A 21,841-nucleotide genomic window follows, 5' to 3' on the forward strand; every position below is an offset into this window, starting at 1 on the left:
GGAAAGCAACTTTCAAAGAGCACGAGAAAAGTCTTTAGGAAAGCATTATATTTATCGTCTACTGTATCAGCACTATAAACATCTTGCCACTCTTGTTCCTTGATAAGGTTTACAAAAGTCTGTACAGCAACTGGATCAGCTTTCCTAAAAAGTTGGTAACTATATTTAACATGTGTTGCAGCACAAAAATCTTTTAGACTTAAAATTTGTGCATCATGATCACCTTTTTGCTAACAGAATGCCCTTCTAATAATGACGAATGAACAAAAATATTGTCTATGGTTGTTCTACTGTTCCCTTGCACTCTCGTTGGAAAGAATACGGTTTGCATAAGATTATATGAATTAAGGAGGTCTACCAGCATCCTTTTCCTTGCACAATCACTTATACAATTAATATTGAAGTCACCACATATAACTAACTTTTTGTATTTCCTATAAAGTGTACCAAGAACCTCCTCTAGCTTTAGCAAAAATGTTGTGAAATCGGAGTCTGGGGATCTATAAATAACAACAGTAAGAAGTTTAGCTCCACTAAATTTAACCACACCTGCACAACATTCAAACATCTTTTCAATGCAGTACTTTGAAACATCAATTGACTCAAATGGGATACCGTTTTTCACATACATGGCTACTCCCCCACACCGCAAAGAGCTCCTAGAAAAGCTGCCAGCCAACCTGTATCCTGGTAAAGGAAGCCTCTGAATTATCTCCTTATTTAAGAAGTGTTCAGATATACCAATAATTTCAGAGTCAACATCTATAAGCAGTTCACTAACTTTATCTCTAATACCTTGTATATTTTGATGAAATATACTAATTCCCTCATTAATCGGATACCCAAGCTTTGTAGAAAGTGGTTTCTTTGTTAGAGAGACTTCCCTTAAGCAGGAATACCTATCAGATGACTTCAATCTAAAAAAGGTACGGCTCTAACACCCACAACTACCGGAATTTTCCCATGAGTGATCCCACCACCCCCACCTATGCTGTCACCTATAAGTTTTGCCAACCTCCCCTTCCCATACCTGTTGAGGTGCAGGCCATGTCTAGTGAAACCCGTCCTACTGATAGACTCCACCGACACCACTGAAATGTGACTCATGCCTTCTGTCATCAGCGCACCCCCAAGTCTCATGTTATTACGCCTGACGGTTGCATTAAGATGAGGCCGATCGTGACGCTGAAACAGTTCCACGAAATGCACATTCGTGTTGCCAGTCTGAGTGGCTATCTTTTTCAGGTCACCATCTATGTCATACTCCCCATCCCTATCAATACTATCACCAGCCCCACCCACAATCACTACCTGATCCTCTTTAGTAAAATCCCTACATAACCCCCCTATGTTAAAAAGTCACCTGAGCCAATCCTGCATTAGGCTTCACAATGCTGGTGACCTGGTACTCACTCCCCAAAACTTCCTGCAACTGCTGGCCTACACCTCTACCATGAGAACTACCTAACAGCAGAACCTTCTTCTTTCTCTTAGACTTTGCAACTGTCCTAGCCACCGTAACTGCTGAGGTCTGCTGCATACTTCCTACATCTACAGCTACTAGAGATTCCTCTCCACTAGACTCTGACAGTTGGTCATATCTATTACAAACACCAATAGTAAAACTATCTGAAAATCTCCTTCTCCTAGCAGATCTCTTGCCAACAGCCAGCTCCCATTCCCCAACCCCCTTCTCCCTCCTCATCCTATCTAGCTCCTCCTGTGCGTTTTTCAACTGCACCTGAAGGGCACATATCTTACGCTCCTGCTCCTCTATCAACTTACTCTTGCTACATAACCTGCAGTTCCAGGAGAGGATCTCACCAGAATGCCCACTGGCTTCCCCACTGCATTCCCCCCAGTGAAAATACTTCGAACAAGTCTCACACCGCAATCCACTACTCACGAACCTACGGCAAAGCCCACACTTCTCACTCATGGTAAAATTTTACAATTATTGAAACAAGAAAACAACTTTATCTAAGTTCCGCTACTACAATAAGAAGATGTTAAAAACTGACTACAATTATCACAAACTTGCTCTACAAGGGAAGTAACTACTATTATTGACAGTATTAATCAACAACAAATGAGAATACAACAAAATACTAACACAGAAAGAAAATCAAACGTCTAATGACAGTAACGAAACTGAAAGCAGTTCGCAAAAATTTCTTCTGAAGTTATTTCTCCGGAAAACACCAAGAACACCGGTTGAAGACTACTAAAGTTCCTAAATAAACTACTATACACAAACAATTAATTAGTACTTAGCTTTCGATGCGCCGCTACAGCTGCAACTGGTCAGCGCGGAATGTAAACACGGGTAAGAGGTTAAGTTGCTCGATACGAAACACTCACAAATATCAGGCCACAACACAAGAAATGCAGAGGTGAATGAAGAAACCACTAATAATTCACTTATATAGTAAATATTATCAAAAAACAGTTAAAATATATATCAGAAACATAAAAATAGATGAAAACTTAGAGAGCGATCTCACACGCAGTCACGCGCTTATCAATGACATTGTAATTCTGTCAGAGACAGCAAAGGACTTGGAAGGGCAGTTAACGGGATGGCTAGTGTCTTGAAAGGAGGATATAAGATGAACATCAACAAAAGCAAAACGAGGATAATGGAATGTAGTCGAATTAAGTTGGGTGATGCTGAGGGAATTAGATTAGGAAATGAGACACTTAAAGTGGTAAAGGAGTTTTGCTATTTGGGGAGCAAAATAACTGATGATGGTCGAAGTAGAGAGGCTATAAAATGTAGACTGGCAATGGCAAGGAAAGCGTTTCTGAAGAAGAGAAATTTGTTAACATCGGGTATAGATTTAAGTGTCAGGAAGTCGTTTCTGAAAGTATATGTATGGAGTGTAGCCATGTATGGAAGTGAAACATGGACGATAACTAGTTTGGACAAGAAGAGAAAAGAAGCTTTCGAAATGTGGTGCTACAGAAGAATGCTGAAGATTAGATGGGTAAATCACATAACTAATGAGGAGGTACTGAATAGGATTGGGGAGAAGAGGAGTTTGTGGCACAACTTGATTAGAAGAAGGGATCGGTTGGCAGGACATGTTCTGAGGCATCAAGGGATCACCAGTTTAGTATTGGAGGGCACCGTGGAGGGTAAAAATTGTAGAGGGAGACCAAGAGATGAATACACTAAGCAGATTCAGAAGGATGTAGGTTGCAGTGGGTACTGTGAGATGAGGAGGCTTGCACAGGATAGAGTAGCGTGGAGAACTGCATCAAACCAGTCTTAGGACTGAAGACCACAAGAACAACAACAACAATGTTCTGTTGCTTAGTTTTACTCTTTGGCATTTGTCGCATGTTGATATTTCGTTCCTCACCTTCTTTACCATGTTATAAAAGTAGATATTTTCTTGTAACTTTTTTACACATTTCTGTATTCCACAGTGACCATAACTCTCATGGGTGTACTTTATTAACTTGTCTGCTTCGCACTCTCGCCAACATAGCTTCCAATTGTCAGAGTCCACATTTGTTCTTCTAAAGAGTATTCCCTCAAAGACCTTATAGTATTTGTCAAGTTTAGCATACCCTCTTTTGCCTAAACAGTCCTTAACCAATTTCCAATTAGGATCGTTATTTTGTCCCCTCCTGATGTTATTGCAAAGTGTCCTTATGAGCTTTTCATCTTGGATTCCCTTCATGTATCTTATTTTAAATTCCCTTTCTTCCTCTTGATCAAACATTTCCTGATCTCCTCCTACTGGTAACCTAGATAAAGCATCAGCTGCTACATCTTCTGACCCCTTAATATACTCAATTTCGTATTCAAACTGTTGCATGAACTTTGCCACCTGGTTAATCTACTGTGATACAGTCTACACTCCTGCAAGTAACTTAAAGCTTTGTGGTCTGAATACACTTTTATCTTGTGTCCTAACAGGCAGGTTTTAAATTTTGTAAGTGCCCAGTGTACTGCGAGTAATTCTTTTTCTGTGACTGTGTACGTTCTCTCATGTTTAAATAACGTTCTGCTGGCAAATGCAATAGTACAATGAAGATTTTTTCCATTCACAACTTTCTCCTGAAATAGTTCTGCTCCTAGTCCATAATCACTACTGTCAGTGTGAAGACAAAGTGGCAAACTAAAATCTGGTCTGTGTAAAAGTCTGTTCTAACAAAGTTCATTCTTAATTTTATCGAATGCTTTCTGACACTCTTCAGACAAATTCCATGTAGCATTTTTTCTAAGTTAGTTGCTTAAACATGTTACATTAAGGCATTGTCCATTTATGTTTTCGATGGAATCCACAGAGTCCATAGAAAGATTTTAATTCTTTTCGGTTTCTAGGAGATGGAAAGTTTACGATAGATTTTATTTTCTCAGGATCTGCACCTATCCCTTCCTTAGTAATGACATGACCTAAAAATTTGAGTTCTGTCACAGCAAATCTACATTTTTCCAGTTTTAATGTCATTCCCCCTCTTCTGAGTTTCTCACACACCTTTTTCAATAACTTAAAATGATCCTCCCAACTTTGATTTGACACTAATATATTGTCTACATAAATTGTTAATTCTGACACAACTTCTTGGCCAAGTAAATTCGGCGACTGATGAGTTTAATCCGAAAGGCACTACACCATACTGGTAACATCCCCCATTGTATAAGAAAGCAGCGTACTTTCTAGAACTAATTGCAAGAGGTACTTGATGAAAACCTGAAGTTAGGTCAAGGCTTGACATAATTTAGATATTTTTAAATTTGTATAACAACTCATCGATGTTCTTTGGGTGGTCAGTTTCTCTGTATAAACATTTGTTTAACTGTCTGGAATGTAGTACTAATCTCACTTGCCGATTAGGTTTATTTACAATGACTAAGGGATTATTATAAGGGCTGATACTCCTCTCAATGATTTCACACACTTCCATCTTTTGTAATTCTCTCTCCACTGCTACCCTTTTCAAGATTGGAATATTGTATGGTTTTGTAAAGAAAGGTTCATGTGGCTTCAACTGTAAAGTACATTGGTATCCAATTACTTTACCTGGTATATTGCTAAATACATCACTATATTCCCACAAAAATAATTTCAAATCTTGTTTTTGGTTCTCAGTTAGTTCTCTAGCTTCGGCTACTTTTTCATTTACCAACTTTTCAAACTCTATCTCATCTGTATCAAAATCTGTGACACGGCTTTCAATGTACTTACCTTCTTTTGTAAATTCAATACTGTTCACAGTCTTATTCATACACAACATATTTGATGTAAGAAGTTTCGTAGCGATGACTTCACCACTTGGTAGAGTCATCATTAATTTCTGTCCAGCCCAATCAAATGCTGCACTTACTTTTGTTATCCAAGACATACCTAGGATAAAATCCTCTGTGAGATCAGGAATGGCAAGACACCCATGTGACCATGATACTCCTTCAATTTCAAAAGTAATAAAAGTCTGACTCCTTTTTGATTTATTGTGCTTCCCAGTAGCACCTCTTATTTTAATTCCTACTACAGGTAACTCAACATAATCCTTATTAGTTTCCAGTTTTTTACTTAATGATTCTGATATCCCAGATACTTGAATTCCTATGTCCACTAAACATTTTCCTTTCCATGATCCTATCTGTACATCAGTAAACAGACTGCTTACATCAAAGTCAATTTTTTTGTTAATATTCTCATGTAATAAGTCATCTTCAATTTCACTGAATCCATATCCCTTTCCAATGTCCTTACCTGTATCATTACTACCAGAGTTATATGCTGTTATTACCCTAATTGGATTTTCTTGGGTCTGATTACTATTCCTGAATATTTCATTAATCCAACTACATTCATTTGTGCTATTGTGTGTCTCTCCTTTATATTTATCTCTTGCCATCTGAGCAATGTGATACTTAATTCTATGCCACCATTCTGGATACAAAGTTTCACATATATCAAGTGTTACCTTTCTGAAATTTTCATCATCCTTAATGACACTACCTTTAACCCATAAGTTAAACAAAAATTGCTCACTATCTGACATTTCATCATCTACTCCCTTAATGCTGTTAAGATTACTTGTTGTCAATTCCTTCTCGTTTTTCTTACATGTATCAAGATCAAACAACTCATTGACTAAAATTCTGGCATCCTTATCATTCAAATTGTCAACTGTGTTCATGTGTACCTCGCTAATTTCATTACTATCCTCTTTTATACAGGGTCCGGCATAAAAAACTCCCCGATTACAAAGTAACGTGCAGCGGACAGTAGAAGGAGCAGAGTGGTGGGGGGCGCGTCGTTAAGTAGCTGCCTATGTGCCGTTTTCAGTGTACGCCATGGCGTGGTCTGGTGAACATCGTGCCTTCGTAGTGGAAGATTTTATTCAAAATGGCGAATCGCCTATTAATACTCAACGTGCTTTTCGCGTTCTCTTTGCGCTCGGACGACGGGACCCTGTTCCCGATAAGAAAACAATTTATTCTTGGGTTGCTAACTTTCGTGAGACAGGTTCCGCATTAAAAAGGAAACCACCTGGACGACCACGGACTGCAACAGGCCCCGGAAATGTTGATGCAGTTAGAGCTTCAGTTCAACAATCTCCTCGACGATCCGCTAAAAAGCATGCGGCAGCATTACGGATATCTGATCGAAGTGTGAGAAGAATCTTGCATCGAGATCTTAAAATGCATCCTTACAAAATTGTAACTACGCAGGAACTGAGTGAACGAGACTGTGGTGTCCGTGTAAGTTTGTGCCAAGACCTTCTTCGGAACATTCGTCCCAACGATATTGTGATTTTTTCTGATGAAGCACACTTTCACCTTGCCGGAACAGTGAACAGCCAAAATTGCAGGTACTGGTGTGAACACAATCCCCAAGAACTTCATCAACGACCACTTCATAGCCCTAAAGTAACAGTATGGTGTGCTGTTTACAATTCCGGAGTGATCGGTCCTTACTTTTTCGAAGAAAATGACAGGAATTTAACCGTCAACAGTGAACGCTATTGTGCCATGCTCCGCGACTTTCTCCAACCGCAACTAAGGGAGCTTTTTGGTGAAATAGAGAACGTGTGGTTCCAGCAAGATGGTGCTACTGCCCACACAGCGCGGCAGTCACTGGCATTGGTGAAGGAAATGTTTCCTGGACATGTGATCTCGTTGCGTGGAGACATTGGCTGGCCCCCACGATCGCCGGACTTAACGCCCTGTGATTTCTTTCTTTGGGGCTATTTAAAAGCAAAAGTTTATGAACAACGTCCACAATCTTTACGAGCCCTGAAAGAAGCAATTACACAAGAGGTTGAAGCTATTCCACCTGAAATGACTCAAAGAGTAATGAATAACTTCAGGGAAAGACTCAAACAGTGTGTCGACAGTGCAGGAAGCCATTTAATGGATGTTTTATTTAAAAAGTAAGACCATAAGAGTATTTTCTAAAATGGCATAATATGTACTTTTATTTAGTATAAATAAAATTGTTCTACCTTATTTGTTTTTGTTTTTATTAGCTTTCCTTAAAGGGGAGGTTTTTCTGCTGGACCTTGTATTAGTAATCCCTAAAGCTTCCAACTCCTCACTTACACCAATAAAACATCTTTCTTCACTACTATCCTCAATCTCCTTTTCTTCTCAATCAACATCACAAAAATTATCCTCATGATCCTCTGCACTCTTACCTTCAGTATGCAGATACACATTTAAATCATCTTTACTAGGTGCAATTTTCATTCCTAGCCCACCAGACTCTTCCATAAATTCTCTAATTCCCAATACACTTTGATCATTTGAACAACTATTTTTCAGCAAGGTGCCCCTCTCAACCCACTCATAGGATGAATCTAAGTTTAATTCTTCAGTTTTCTAAGCAATCAGTGTCTTTAAATAACTTACCTTTTGTTTCTGGTTTATTTGTATGACATATATTATTTGTAACAGATACTACATTAATGGGATAACACTTCTCTTTAAAATAATTACTCATTATGTCACTGGTGTCTTTCTGTTTAGTTTGACGGTTTGGGTTGGCCCTTTCCATTTGTGTATAAGTAGCTCCTACCTTGCGGACCGCCAATGGAGCCCTATTCAGTGTTTCAACTCCTGTTCAGTTCTCCCCATACCACTATGACTATTCCACTCCTTTGGTTTATTTCCAAAGTGTCTGTTACCAGATTGATTATGACTATTTCCATACTGACCTTTGTAATGGAAATTGTGTCCTTGTGATCCCTTGAAGTTGTACTGGTGATTTCTCTGATGAGCGTCACTACTTCAAAAATTGTGTGGTTCCTTTTTATTGTGTTGTGTGTTTCCCCAATTTCTATGCCCTGTCTTTTGAAAATGGTTTTGACAATGGCGTAGTGGTTTACCCGTTTTCTCAATAATTCTGTCTAGTTTGTCAACATATTTCAAAAACTGATCTATTGTATCATCTGGACCATAAGCTAACTCCCACTGTGGTTCATATGGTAGTCTCCTTTTAAGTGCATCGATTTGAGTGAGTTCACCAAAAGGTTTGCTTAGGTGAGTGAGTTTCCTTAACTGATTTCTGCAAAATTGCTTCATGCTACGAAACTCATGTTTATAAACAGGTCCATTCAAGAATTCGCTTTTTTATTCTTGCTTGTTCTGTCTCTGACCAGAATTTACTTAAGAACCTCTCCTCAAACTCTGCAAAAGCCATTCCCTCCATACAATAATGATTAGTCCATGACAATGCTTCACCTTCTAGAAATCTTTTCACAAATTTAATTTTCAAATTATCATTCATATTTGGAAAAAAGTTATTTTTGCAATGCTGCAGGAAATCTGCCGGATGCATACTGCTCTCATCTGAAAAGTTTTTTACTGGAATTGTGCACCACAAAGTGCCAATGTTGTTCGGCAAACTATTGGTGACAATATTGCTACTAACACTTTCAAGTTTCTTAGTGATGTCATTAATACTACTTTCTAAACTATTGACTTCCTTTTTTGCTTATCTGATTATTCACATCTATTTTTTCAGTAATAATTCCTATCTTTTGTTCAAATTTGCTTTCTACTTTAACAATTTTATCGTCTACAAGAAAAATACGATCAGATACTGTTTCTTCTAGATGTTTGATATCTGAATGCACAACTTTAAACGCATTACGGATTTTTTCTGTACCTGTACTAACTTCAGTTTTCAGATTTTTTACTTTTTCATCTACATTTTTAACTTTTCTCCCGACATAATTGATGAGCTTAAGATTCTGGTCTAACTGAGCAGTGTTGTTTTGCTCTATTTGTTCCAAACGAATCTCATTAGCACCGAGTCGGTCTTTAATATTTCCTAACCACTGCCCATTTTTTCTGTTAGTGTCATCAGTTGCCTTAAATTTTCCTTCCATATAATTAATTTTGTTTATAACGTGTCTTTAACTTCATCCTGTTTTTCCGTATGAGTTTCAACTTTGTCTACAGGATCCAGACTATTACCGTTGCACTCACTTTCGTATGATAAATTTACATCGATACTAGCATTGGCGACACCATCGTCAATAATTTCCTCTTTTACAGTAGTCATCTTTTAAATAGGAATAAACAAAACACAAAAATTTATCTTTTCTAAAGGATACTAAATAACCTTACTCACAGTTTACTGATTTTCTTATCTTATAACATCTTCTTTGTTGATTGGTGCATTATGGAATTCACAACACTGAAACACTACACCTATATGAACATTGCTTCATTTTTGGGTGCACAACACTTTACACTTTTTTCTTGACTTATTGCGCCATTATTCTTGCTCCAGTAACTGCATTCCGTTGTCTTGAAGGTATCGTCATATGACTTCCTTTGTCTTGAAGGTATCAGCATACAACTTCCTTGAACATTTTCATCCAGGATGTACGAATACTGTCGTTTTCTTCGCAATCTCGGTGATAATTTATTTCGGTAACGTTTTCAATAATCCCGGACGACGCCACCATATTGTACTGGTTGTTACCTATCTCGTTTCTTAGATAACTGAAAAATTGTGGAATCTTATGCGGTATATTGTGGTAGGACCACACTCTCTTCACGTGTTTCTGAATGAGAATAATATGAGTAGTTCCAGCACAATTTCAGCAAGACTTATTTATTAGTAGTTGCTGAAAGATTACACACTGCAGATCTCGTTTGTCTAGGGGTTCTCGAAGTTTTGTCTGCAAAATAATCCTTCCAACAAGCATGGCCTGGGTTTTCTTCTTGTTTGAAGTAAACACTACTGGATCTGAAGTACCTTCAACTAAAAATTACATTTATTCGTACTTTTTGTTTAGTAACTACACCATTTTCACTATGAACATTGCTACTCTAAATGCGTTATACTGCACTGGTCACATCAACACGTCCATCTCCCTCCAATACCGACAAAGAAGTGACGGGCAAGCCAACATGTGCCCGGAAGTTGCAGACATTCCTGCATTCTAGATTCTTTGGTCTACTGACCTTAATAAACTCCAAAGATACATATAAATATATAGCATTTAACATCTCAAACGAATCCGTTATTTATCATAAAAGAAAATATTCGTAATTAAATAAATTAAACACATTTTCTGGCAACATAATGAAATTACCTTAACTCTTTACTGTGGGCTTCGTACTTTTCGCATGAGATAAACTTTATCTCCGACAGTTAATTACATTACACTGTGATAGTCTGAAATATCCCAGTGGCTATCCCTCCTCACCAATCTCTTTGGTCCAGGGAGTAATTTTTCATAGGGACTTCATCCTGCAAACTGATGAGGAACTTGGGGCTAATCTGGAGCGGCGTGGCGTTCATTTTGTTTGAAGTGTGCAGAATGGTCACAAAGACAAACGGACTAATACTGGCACCTTCATTCTGGCTTTTGAGGGGGATACTCTCCCAGAAAAGTCAAGGTTATGTGCTACAGATGTGACGTGAAGCCATACATCCTTCCACCTATGCGGTGCTTTCAGTGCTTGCGTTTTGGGCATATGTCTTGTGTGGTGGCTGTGGCCACCCACTCTGTGAGGGAAGCCTTTGTGTTCCGCCACCTGTGTGTGTCAATTGTGCTGACCGCCACTCCACTCACTCGTTGGATTGTTCAGCCTGCAAAAGAGAAAAGAAGATAGAAGAATACAAGTCTCTGTATCACCGTTCTTATCTTGAGGCTCACCAAAAGTATGAGATACTCCACCCAGTGTCACTATCTTCAACTTTTGCCTCTGTTACTTCATTTCCTCCTCTTTCCTCGTCCTTACCCCAGCCCCGTACCTCTCCCCCCTCCCCCACCTCTGCAGTTCCCATGACATCCTGTCAGGGAGCCGCTCCCCCTCCCGGCCGAAGAAGTTCCCCACTTCCTCGGCATCTGCCGGTAATTGGGCTCCCTCGCAGGACCCCTCTCCCCAGCGCCTCTCCCCCTGCCTGTCCGGGGGTTAGAATAGGCCCAACGCATTCCTACCTTTCGTAAGAGGTGACTAAAAGGAGCCTCACACATTTCGGCATTATGCGATGGTCTCCTTTAGGGTTTGACCTCCATTTTTCAAAATTTTCTCGAAGAGCGAGTCAATTCGGGAATGACGCCTTTCGTGGTGCACAGTGTCCGTCGTGCGCTGAGACCTCTTGCATCCTTCGTTGCTGTGGATCTGCACTTCTGCTCGTTCTCCCACTGTTGGGTGAGGTCACCCTCCTGGGTGAGTTTTCCTCCATCCTCTGTGCACTATTGCTTTCTGCACTGTTGACGATAATGGACTCCTTAGTCTGTTTGCGCCTGATACCCAGCACGGTAGCCAGTCTGTTGCAGTGGGGCCACCGTGTACCCTGTCGGTTGTAGCCCCCTGACCACACAGGGATTGCTCTGCTGATGCCCCACGTATGCCGAGGAGTAGATGCTCATCTCCCTGGGGCATCGGGACTTGCGGCAATGGCTGTCCTACTGGGTGGCCTTTGCTGCGGCTGGGTGGCACCTGTGGGGAGGGCCCCTGGTCGGAGTGGGTGGCATCGGGGCGAATTACACGCTGTGAAGCGTGGTACATAATCTCTTGCTGGTAGTCAAACACCGTCAGTCTTAAGTGGTCGAGGTCTAACTTCAGTGCTAAAAAATACGACACCAAATTGTCCCACCCCCGCGGCCACACCCTGGGAGGAACACCAAGATAAGGATGGCAGCGAAGCTTATTCACTCCAGTACCTCGTATGTACGAGAGTTGATAGGGAATCTTTCTTGTCAATGAAACCTCAGTTTTTTTGTGGAGCATTTAGATGATAAGTTTGGGGAGGTGGAGGGCTTATCCAAAATGCGGTCAGGGTGTGTCTGGATCAAAACAGCATCCTCTGCCTAGTCACGAGCACTATTCGTCTGTGACAAGCTGGGGGATGTTTCTGTTTCCATCACACCCTATAAGACCTTAAATATGTTCCAGGGTATCATATTACACAGGGACCTTCTTTTGCAGTCTGCAGGCCAATTTAGAGCGGCGAGGTGTCCATTTCGTCTGGCGCATCCACCGGGGTCCGAGGGATAATCAGGTTGCCACCGGCGCCTTCATCTTGGCCTTCGAGGGTGACACATTACCCAAGTAGGTCAAGGTGATGGTCAACCACTGTGACGTAAAGCCATATATCCCTGCCCCGATGCGGTGCTTTAAGTGCTGGAAGTTTGGCTATATGTCATCCCACTGTACTTCCAACGTCACCTCTTGGGAGTGTGTACATCCTTTACATCCCAATACTCCATGTATCAGCTGCAGAGAGCACCATTCGCCTTGCTCACCAGACTGCAGGATTTTCGAGAAAGAAAGAAAAATAATGGAATACAAGAGTCTGGACTGACTGATCTACACTGAGGCTAAGAGAAAATATGAGAGGCTACATCCTGTGCATATGACGTCAACCTAGGCCACCACTATGACAACAGTTCTACCATCTTCCGTTCTGCCGTTTAAAGTTGGCTCTCAGAGCTATCAGACTCCACTTACCTCCTTGATGGTGGGGGGCACTTCCCTCTCTGTTGCTCCTGCACAAGCTACTTCAGGAGCAACCCCCCCCCCCCCCCCCCCCCCGCCCCTCCGACAACCATCGGGGACGTCAGTCCCCACTTCTCAGCCGAAGAAGTGTCAGTTGTCTTTGGCTCCTTTCACCAGGAAGGGATTCCTTGGGTCACTCCCTTCCCAGGTTCCTACCATTGGCAAATCTGACATCCGCCAGTGGCTGAAGCAACCACAGGTAGTTGGTCGTAAGGGCTTCATGGTCCTCCTCAGTCCCTAAGACTGACTCAGTGAAATTCTCCCAGCCGGACAAACCTAAAAAGAAAATGACCCCCAAGAACCAAGACACTGCCATGGCACCCACACCACCACTACCTACAAGCTCTGTGTCTGTGGATGAGGTGGAGATTCTGGTGTCCACTGAGGACCTAGATGTCACTGGGCCCTCTGACACAGCAGGTGACCATGAGGTGTAGACTGCCTTCCCAGTCTCACGTATTCCTCCAGTGGAATTGAGACGGTTTTTTCCACCACTTAGCTGAGCTACAGCAGCTGTTAAGCTTTACACCTGCTTTCTGCATTGACCTACAGGAAACCTGGTTCCCGGCAATGCGGACCCTTGCCTCCACGGCTATAGGGGATATTACAGGAACCGTAGCAACTATAATTGAGTGTCAGGTGGGGTTTGCATCTATGTCCTGAACTTAGTATGCAGTGTACCTGTACCCCTTCAAATCCCTCTTGAAGCTGTGGCTGTCAGAATAAGGACGACGCAGGAAATAACTGTCTGCAGTGTATATCTTCCTCCAGATGGTCCCATACCCCTGAACCTATTGGCAGCACTGATTGCTCAACTCCGTAAACCTTTCCTACTTTTGGGAGATTTTAATGCACATAACCCACGCATACTCGCACCACGCATACTGACCGAAGTATGGAGGTCGAAAATTTACTGTCACAACTCAACCTCTGCCTCTTAAATACAGGTGCCTCAACAGATTTCAGTGTGGCACATGGCACATATTCAGCCAATGATCTTTTGGTCTGCAGTCCTGGTCTTCTCCCATCTATCCATTGGAGAGCATGTGATGACCTGTGTGGTAGTGATCACTTCCCATCTTCCTGTCACTGCCCTGGCATCATGCCCACAGACACCTACCCAGATGGGCTTTAAACAAGGCAGACTGGGAAACATTCACCTTTGCAGTCACCATTGACTCTCCCCCACATGCTAACATCGATGTGATAGTTGAGCAAGTGACTACGACAATCACTATCGCGGCGGAAAACGCAATCCCTCACTCTTAGGGTGCCCTCATCCAAAGACAGTCCCTTGGTGGTTGCCGGAAGTCACTGAGGCAATTACAGTGAGTCAGTGCGCTCTACAGTGACATAAGTGCCACCCTTCTCTAGATCACCTAATAGCCCGTAAGCGGCTCTATGCCTTCATTTGCCAGCTTATAAAACGATCAAAACAGGAGTGTTTGGAGAGGTACATTTCGACCATTGGATGACGTACATCACCTTACCAAATTTGGATGAAGATCAGATGTCTCTTTGGATACTAAACCCCCAACTGGTGTTCCTGACATTAACATCAATGGCGTGTTATCTACTGACACAAACACAGTTGCTGAGCGCTATCCTCGAGCCTCTGTGTCAGAACTATCCCCCCCTCCCCAGCCTTTTGCACCCTCAAACGTCGGATGGAAAGGAAAGTTCTCTTGTTCACTACATGCTACAGTGAACCCCATAACGCCCCATTTACAGAGTGGGAGCTCCTCAGCACCCTTGCACATTGCCCCGACACAGCTCCTCGCTGGATCGGATTCACAGTCAGATGATGAAACATCTCTCATCTGACTACAAGCGACATCTCCTCGTCATCTTAAACTGGATCTGGTGCGATGGCGTCTTTCCGTCGCAGTGATGGAAGACCACCATCATTCCTGTGTTCAGACCTGTTCAAAACCCACTTGATGTAGATAGCTACCAGCCCATCAGCCTCACCAACTTTCTTCCTAAGCTGCTGGAACATGTGGTGTGATGACGGTTGGGTTGGGTCGGGTCCTGGAGTCATGTGGCCTACTGGTTCCGTGTCAGGGTGGATTCCGTCAGGATCCCTCTATCACTGATAATCTTGTGTCCCTTGAGTCTCCATCTGAACGGCCTTTTCCAGATGCCAACATCTGGTGACCGCCTTTTTTTACTTACGTGAAGCATACAACACGACCTGGCGACATCGTATTGTTGCCACATTGTATGAGTGGGGTTTCCAGGGCCCGCTCCTGATTTTTACCCAAAACTTCCTGCCGCTCTGTACTTTCCATGTCCAAGTCTGTGCCTCCCATAGTTCGTCCCCATATTCAGGCGAATGGCGCTCTGTAGGGCTCCATATTGAGTATATCTCCATTTTTAGTGGTTATTAACGGTCTAGCAGCAGCTGTAGGGCCATCGGTCTCACCTTCTCTGTATGCGGATCACTTCCACATTTCATACTGCTCCTCCAGTACTGGCGTTGCTGAGTGGTGCCTGCAGGGAGCCATTCACAAGGTGTAGTCATTGGCTCTGGCCCACTCCAGTTTTCAGATGCGATGTCGTGTGTCGTGCATTTCTGTTGCCATCACACTGTTCATCCAGTACCAGAACTTTACCTTAATGATGATCCACTCACTGTAGTGGAGACATATCGATTCTTAGGACTGCATTTTGACGTCCGATTGACTTGGCTACCTCACCTTCGTCAGCTTAAGCAGAAGTGCTGGCAGCATCTCAATGCCCTCCCCTGCCTGAGCAACACCAACTGGGGTGCAGATCGCTCTACACTGCTGCAGCTCTACAGAGCTCTTGTTCAATCCTGCCTTGACTACGAGAGTACAGTTTATGGTTCGGTGGCACCCTCAGCTTTGCGTTTACTCTACCCAGTGCACCACTGTGGTGTTTGCCTAGTGACAGGAGCTTTCAGGATGAGTCTGGTGACCAGAGTCCTGGTGGAGGCCAGAGTCCCTCCATTGAAGGTTAGGCATGCACAACTGCTCGCCAGTTACATTGCACACATTCGTAGTTCTCCTGTGCATCCGAATTTTTGTCTCCTTTTCCCAACCACAGCGGTTCATCTACCACATCGGTGGCTCAGTTCAGGGCTTACGCTTAAGATTGTGGTACGGGTCCGGTCCCTTCTGTATGAACTGGAGTCCTTCCCATTACCACCTCTCCTCGAGGTCCATTCACGTACACCTCCATGGTGTAAATCTAGGCCACAGATTGTTCTGGACCTTTCGCATGGTCCTAAGGACTCCTTCAAACCTGCGGCTCTCCACTATCACTTCCTCTCGATTCTCGACATGTACCAGGGCCACGGAGTGGTTTACACCGATAGCTCAATGGCTGATGGTCACATAGGCTTTGCGTATGTTCATGGAGGACATCTTGAACAGCACTCCTTGCCAGATGGCTGCAGTGTTTTCACTGCAAAGCTGGCGGCCATAACTCGTGCTCTTGAGCACATCCACTCGTGCACTGGTGTGTCATTTCTCCTGTGTACTGACACCTTGAGCATCCTACAAGCTATCGACCAGTACTACCCTCACCATCCTTTGGTAGCATCCATTCGGGAGTCCATCTATCTCCTGGAACGGTCCCATTGTCGAGTGGTGTTTATGTGGATCCCAGGACACGTCAGAATCCCAGGCAATGCACTTGCTGACAGGCTGGCCAAACAGGCTACACGTAAACCACTTCTGGAGATGGGCATCTCCAAAACTGATCTGCGTTCTGTCTTGCACCGCAGGGTTTTTCAGTTTTGGAAAACAGAATGGTATAACAGTACATACAACAAACTGCATGTCGTTAAGCAGACTACGAATGTGTGGATGTCTTCCTTGCAGTCCTCCCGCAGGGAATCAGTTGTACTCTGCCTGCTCCACATTGGCCATACATGGCTAATGGATGGCTTCCAGTTTTCTCCCTCCAAAACACGGGTTAAGCATTTTTGTTGTCAACCCACAGTACAGCCTGATCCAGAACTTTATTTAGGGAACCAGCTCCTTGATGCTCCTTGTAACACAGTCCCGTTTCTTAGGCCTTATTTTTGATAACAAGCTGACATGGCTGCCCCACATTTGCCACCTACAGACTACATGTATGCAGAAGCTTAATGTTCTCCGCCTCCTGGCCTACACTTCTTGGAGTGCATACCATTCCACTCTTCTCCATTTTTACCATGCTCTGGTCTTGTCCAGACTAGATTATGGCAGTCAGGTTTATGGCTCAGCAGCTCCTTCCACTTTGCAACTCCTTGACCCTGTCCATCATTGTGGAGTGTTTCCGGCTATTGGTGCCTTTTGCACTAGTCCTGTTGATAGTCTCTTCACGGAAGTGGGAATTCCCCCTCTACACATCCAACAGAGCCAACTCCTTCTTTCTTATGCAATCTCCATTTGTCAATTCCCTAGCCACCCTACGTCCCTGTGCTCTTTGCCAGTGAGGGGTGTCGCCCTCCTAACACCTGCCCACAGGTGGGCTTGCCAGTTGGCATGTGTCTCACTTCCCACTGTCGGGATCTCCATTTCCACTCACTGGACTCCACCCCGTGTCTTTCCTCCGATACCCCCCTTGGATAGTGGCTAGATCACAGTTTAGGACCGATCTATTCCAGGCTCCTAAGGTCTCTGTTGCTCCTGTGGTTTACCGGCGTCTTATATGTGCCATCCTTGCAGAGTTCCAGGGTGCCACCATTTACACTGATGGATCTAAGACAGTCGATAAGATGGGATACGCTTTCACGTTTCCTACTATTTTCGACACACCATTTATTGTTGGGATCATGTAGTGTGTCCACCTCAGAGCTTCTAGACATTCAAAGGGCCCTCTTTTTGTTTCTCAGGCCTCCCGCCACGGGGTTTTAATTTTTTCAGACTCTGTGAGCAGCCTGCAGACTATCGACTGATGCTACTCTTGTCACCCATTGGTCTCTGCTGTCCATGACCACCTCTCTGCCCTTGAGCATGCCGCCAGTTCATTCGTCTTTCTCCAAGTCCCAATTCATGTGGGAAACCCAGGGAATGAATTGGCTGACCGTTTGGCTAGAGAAGCAGATACTTACCCCATTTTCCTTTTATGATTCCCATGATTCCAGATGTGGGTGTGCGGATCTATGTCAAATCTCTCTGTGCCCAAAAGTGGAATGCCATCTGGAGTGCTACTTCTCATAGTAAAAAACTCCACACAATCAAGGAGTTGGCACTCTTCCATCCTCTTCTTTCAGAAAGATTCCAATGTTTTATGCCGTTTACACATTGGTCGTACTCGTCTCACCCATTGTTTCCTCCTATGTAATGACCCACCGCCACAATGTGATTGTGAAGCCAAACTGACGATATCTCACATATTGGTCTTCGCAATTCCTTAAATTTATCATTACCAGATGGTCCACGGATTGTTGAACTGGTCCTCAGTTTCCTCTGTTAAAGTGGCTTTTATTTCCAGATATAAGGTTCTACTTTAGTCTTGGAGCAGTGACAGGTTGGCTGTGGTTGGGACTTATTTTACAGTCTTCTCGGTCTGTGACCCCATGACTGCCCCCTTTTTTCCAGTCTTTAGATTTGGTCTCACCTTTTATGCCTTTACTGTGTGTGTTTAATGATAATTATTTTATAATTTGACTCCCCTGACTGGATCCGGCCACTTTTAGCAGATCCTCTTCCTTTTGTGATTCACTTCGGAATTGCGAGACTGATGAGCTCACCATTTGGTCCCATAACCCCTCCAATCAATCGGGCTCCCTCCCCAGCAGAAAAGACAGGGTGAAAGTGCTACACCTGTGATAAATGGGACTCATACTGCAGTGCAACATTAATGGATTCAGGACACTTGTGGTGGAGCTACAACTGCTAGCACAGGAATGCCCCCTTGTGTTTGCAGAAAATTCATTCTAAAGGAGCTGATGCCCCTGTACTGTGGAGCTATACCCTCTGTCGCAAGTATGACCTGCCTGAGGAATGGGTAACTGTGTTTGTCAGTAATGCACACCAGTCCTTTGCTCTTCTGCTGGCTACTGACCTGAAAGCAGTTACAGTTGAAATTAGTGTATGTCATAGACTCTGAAGCTCTAACAGATCTCATAGAACAACTCCCCTGACCATTTTTACCGAGCGAGGTGGTGCAGTGGTTAGCACACTGGACTCGCATTCGGGAGGACGACGGTTCAATCCCGTCTCCGGCCATCCTGATTTAGGTTTTCTGTGATTTCCCTAAATCGTTTCAGGCAAATGCCGGGATGGTTCCTTTGAAAGGGCACGGCCGCTTTCCTTCCCAATCCTTCCCTAACCGGAGCTTGCGCTCCGTCTCTAATGACCCCGTTGTCGACGGGACGTTAAACACTAACCACCACCACCACCTGACCATTTTTCCTACTGGTACCTCTGCGCTGCACATCCTCATCACAGGCAGTCTCACTCATTTCTGTGCTGCTACTTAGTCATTGTCAGCCATCAACATCTCTTTCTGCTCTCTAGCTCTTGCAGACTCAGCTCAGTGGGAAACGATTGATGACCTTCATTTGAGGACCACTTCCCACTGTGGATCTACCTATTAGATAGAGCATTACCTGAACAGAAGACACTGAAATGGATTGTCAATAGGTCTAACTGGACGCTGTTCAGCGAGCTGGCTGCGTTTGAATGCCATGAGTGTCCAGGAGTGGGAGGACTATATCACACAAGTGGTCCACCACGCTGCTGACACCTCCATCCTGAGGTCCTCCGGTCATCTTTGGAGGCAATGTTGGTGGACTGATGAATGCCATTCAGAAAGCCAAGTCATGTGTGCGGCTCTGCGACAGTTTGAGTGCCACCTAATGGTGGGAAACTTCACAACCTATCAACTGGCGGGGGCCAAGGCTTGAAATGTCATTGAGGAGAACAAGAAAAGGTCCTGGAAGGCATTTCTGGACTCTTATCTACTGTTCCACTTGTTCTAAAATTGTGTATGAGAAGACATCAGATGGATTTTCAGTAAACACAGTTGTTGGCTAATAGTGGCAGTGCTGAATTGGAGGTATTGCGAAACATCCAGAGATATCTCCCAGACAATAACAGAGCATTTACAATGACTACTGGCAATAAAAGCTGGGATCTGGCATTCTGCCAGCACCGTACAACTGTAGAGATGGACTGGTTGGACTTCATATCCAGCAATTCTGAGTCATAACAAGTGCCCCTTCTCCATGGGGTTGCTCAGTTCTACATTGACCCCTGTGGGTCTGGGGATTAGAATAGGCTCGAGGTATTGTTGCCTGTTATAAAAGGCGACTAGAAGGAGTCTCACACGTTTCGGCTTTTATGTGATGGTCCCCTGTAGGGTCTGACATCAATTTTTCAAAATTTTCCCGAAGAGCGAGCCATCTGGGGAAGGGCGCCTTACGTGGTGCATTGTGCCCATCGTGCCTAGAGATCTTTAGCCCACTTTGTCATTGTCGCACTGCAGTCCAGCTCATTATCTATCTCTTGGGTGAGGAAGCCTTTCTGGGTGTGTTTTCCACCATGCACTATGCAGTGTTGCTTTTTGCATCGACAGTGACCGTGGACTTCTTGGCACCTCATATCCAGCACGGTAGCCTATCCTTCGTGGTGGGGCTGCCATGTACCCTGTTGGTTGCAGCCTCCTGACAACACAGAGATCGCTCTGCTCGTGCCTGCGCCGTTAGCTCCTCACATATGCCAAGGAGTAGATTCCCGTTACCCTGGGGCATCGGGACTCCCAGCAATGGCCATCCTGCCAGCTGGCCTACGATGCAGCTGGGTGGCGCCCGTGGGGAGGGCCCCTGGTCGGTTGGAATGGGTGGCACGAGGGAGGATGACGCACCATGAAGCCTACCACGTCATCACTTGCTGTTGATCAAACACCAACAGTCTCTAAGCATTCCAAGTCTCAGTACAGTACAAGAAAGTACAACCCTAAATCATTGCCCTCTCTGGCCACATCATGGGAGGAACACCAGGCTAAGGATGGCAGCAAACCTTATTCACTCCAGTACCTCGTATGTACAAGAACTGATTAAGCCTCAGTTTTTTGTAGATCATTTAGGATTGTGTGGAGTTTATTACTATGGGGAGGTGGAGGGCTTGTCCAAAATGTGATCTGAGTCAGTCTTGATAAAAACAGTATCCTCTGCCCAGACATGGACTTTACACGCTTGTAACAAGCTGGGGGATATTTCTGTTACTGTCACGCCACATAAGAGCTTAAATATGGTCCAGGGTATTTCTTCCACAGTGATCTTCTTTTGCAGTCTGACAACGAGCTACGCGCCAATTTAGAGCGGCGAGGTGTTCATTTTGTGCGGCACGTCCATCAGGATCCGAGGGATAATGAGGTTGCCACCGGCGCCTTCATCTAGGCCTTTGAGGGTGACACCTTACCCAAGAAGGTCAAGGTGATGGTCTACCACTGTGATGTAAAGCCATATATGTCTCCCCCGATGAGGTGCTTAAAGTGCTGGAAGTTTGGCCATATGTCTTCCATCTGTAAGTACAGCGTCACATGTCGAGATTGTGGATGTCCATCACATCCCAATAATCCATGTGCCTCACCTCCCATCTGTGTCAGCTGCGGAGAGCATTATTCACCTTGCTCGCCAGACTGCAGGATTTTACAGAAAGAGAGGAAAATCATGGAATACAAGACCCTAGACCGACTAACCTACATTGAGGCTAAGAGAAAATATGAGCGCCTACGTCTTGTGGCTATGGCTTCCTCATACGCTGCCGCTGTGAGAACAATTGGAGCCCCATCAGTTCAGCAAATTCCAGTCGGCTCTCAGAGCAAGAAGGCTAACTTGCCCCCTTGATGGTGGGGGGCATCCCCCCCCTCCCCCAGTGCTCTCACACCACC

General features: G+C 44.0%; 1 protein-coding gene and 1 non-coding gene across 4 annotated transcripts in view; both read left to right on the plus strand.

Annotated features, from left to right (window-relative positions):
• The window catches only part of LOC124711264 (N-acetylglucosamine-1-phosphotransferase subunits alpha/beta-like), a 132,230-nt gene that overhangs the window by 13,298 nt on the left and 97,091 nt on the right, over positions 1–21,841 (plus strand). The gene's annotated exons all lie outside the window — the stretch shown is intronic.
• On the plus strand, positions 19,101–19,173 carry Trnaa-cgc. Its single transcript has one exon. It is a non-coding gene; the product is annotated as a tRNA-Ala (tRNA).

The sequence above is a fragment of the Schistocerca piceifrons genome, chromosome 8, assembly GCF_021461385.2.
Source record: "Schistocerca piceifrons isolate TAMUIC-IGC-003096 chromosome 8, iqSchPice1.1, whole genome shotgun sequence".
Lineage (NCBI taxonomy): Eukaryota > Metazoa > Arthropoda > Insecta > Orthoptera > Acrididae > Schistocerca > Schistocerca piceifrons.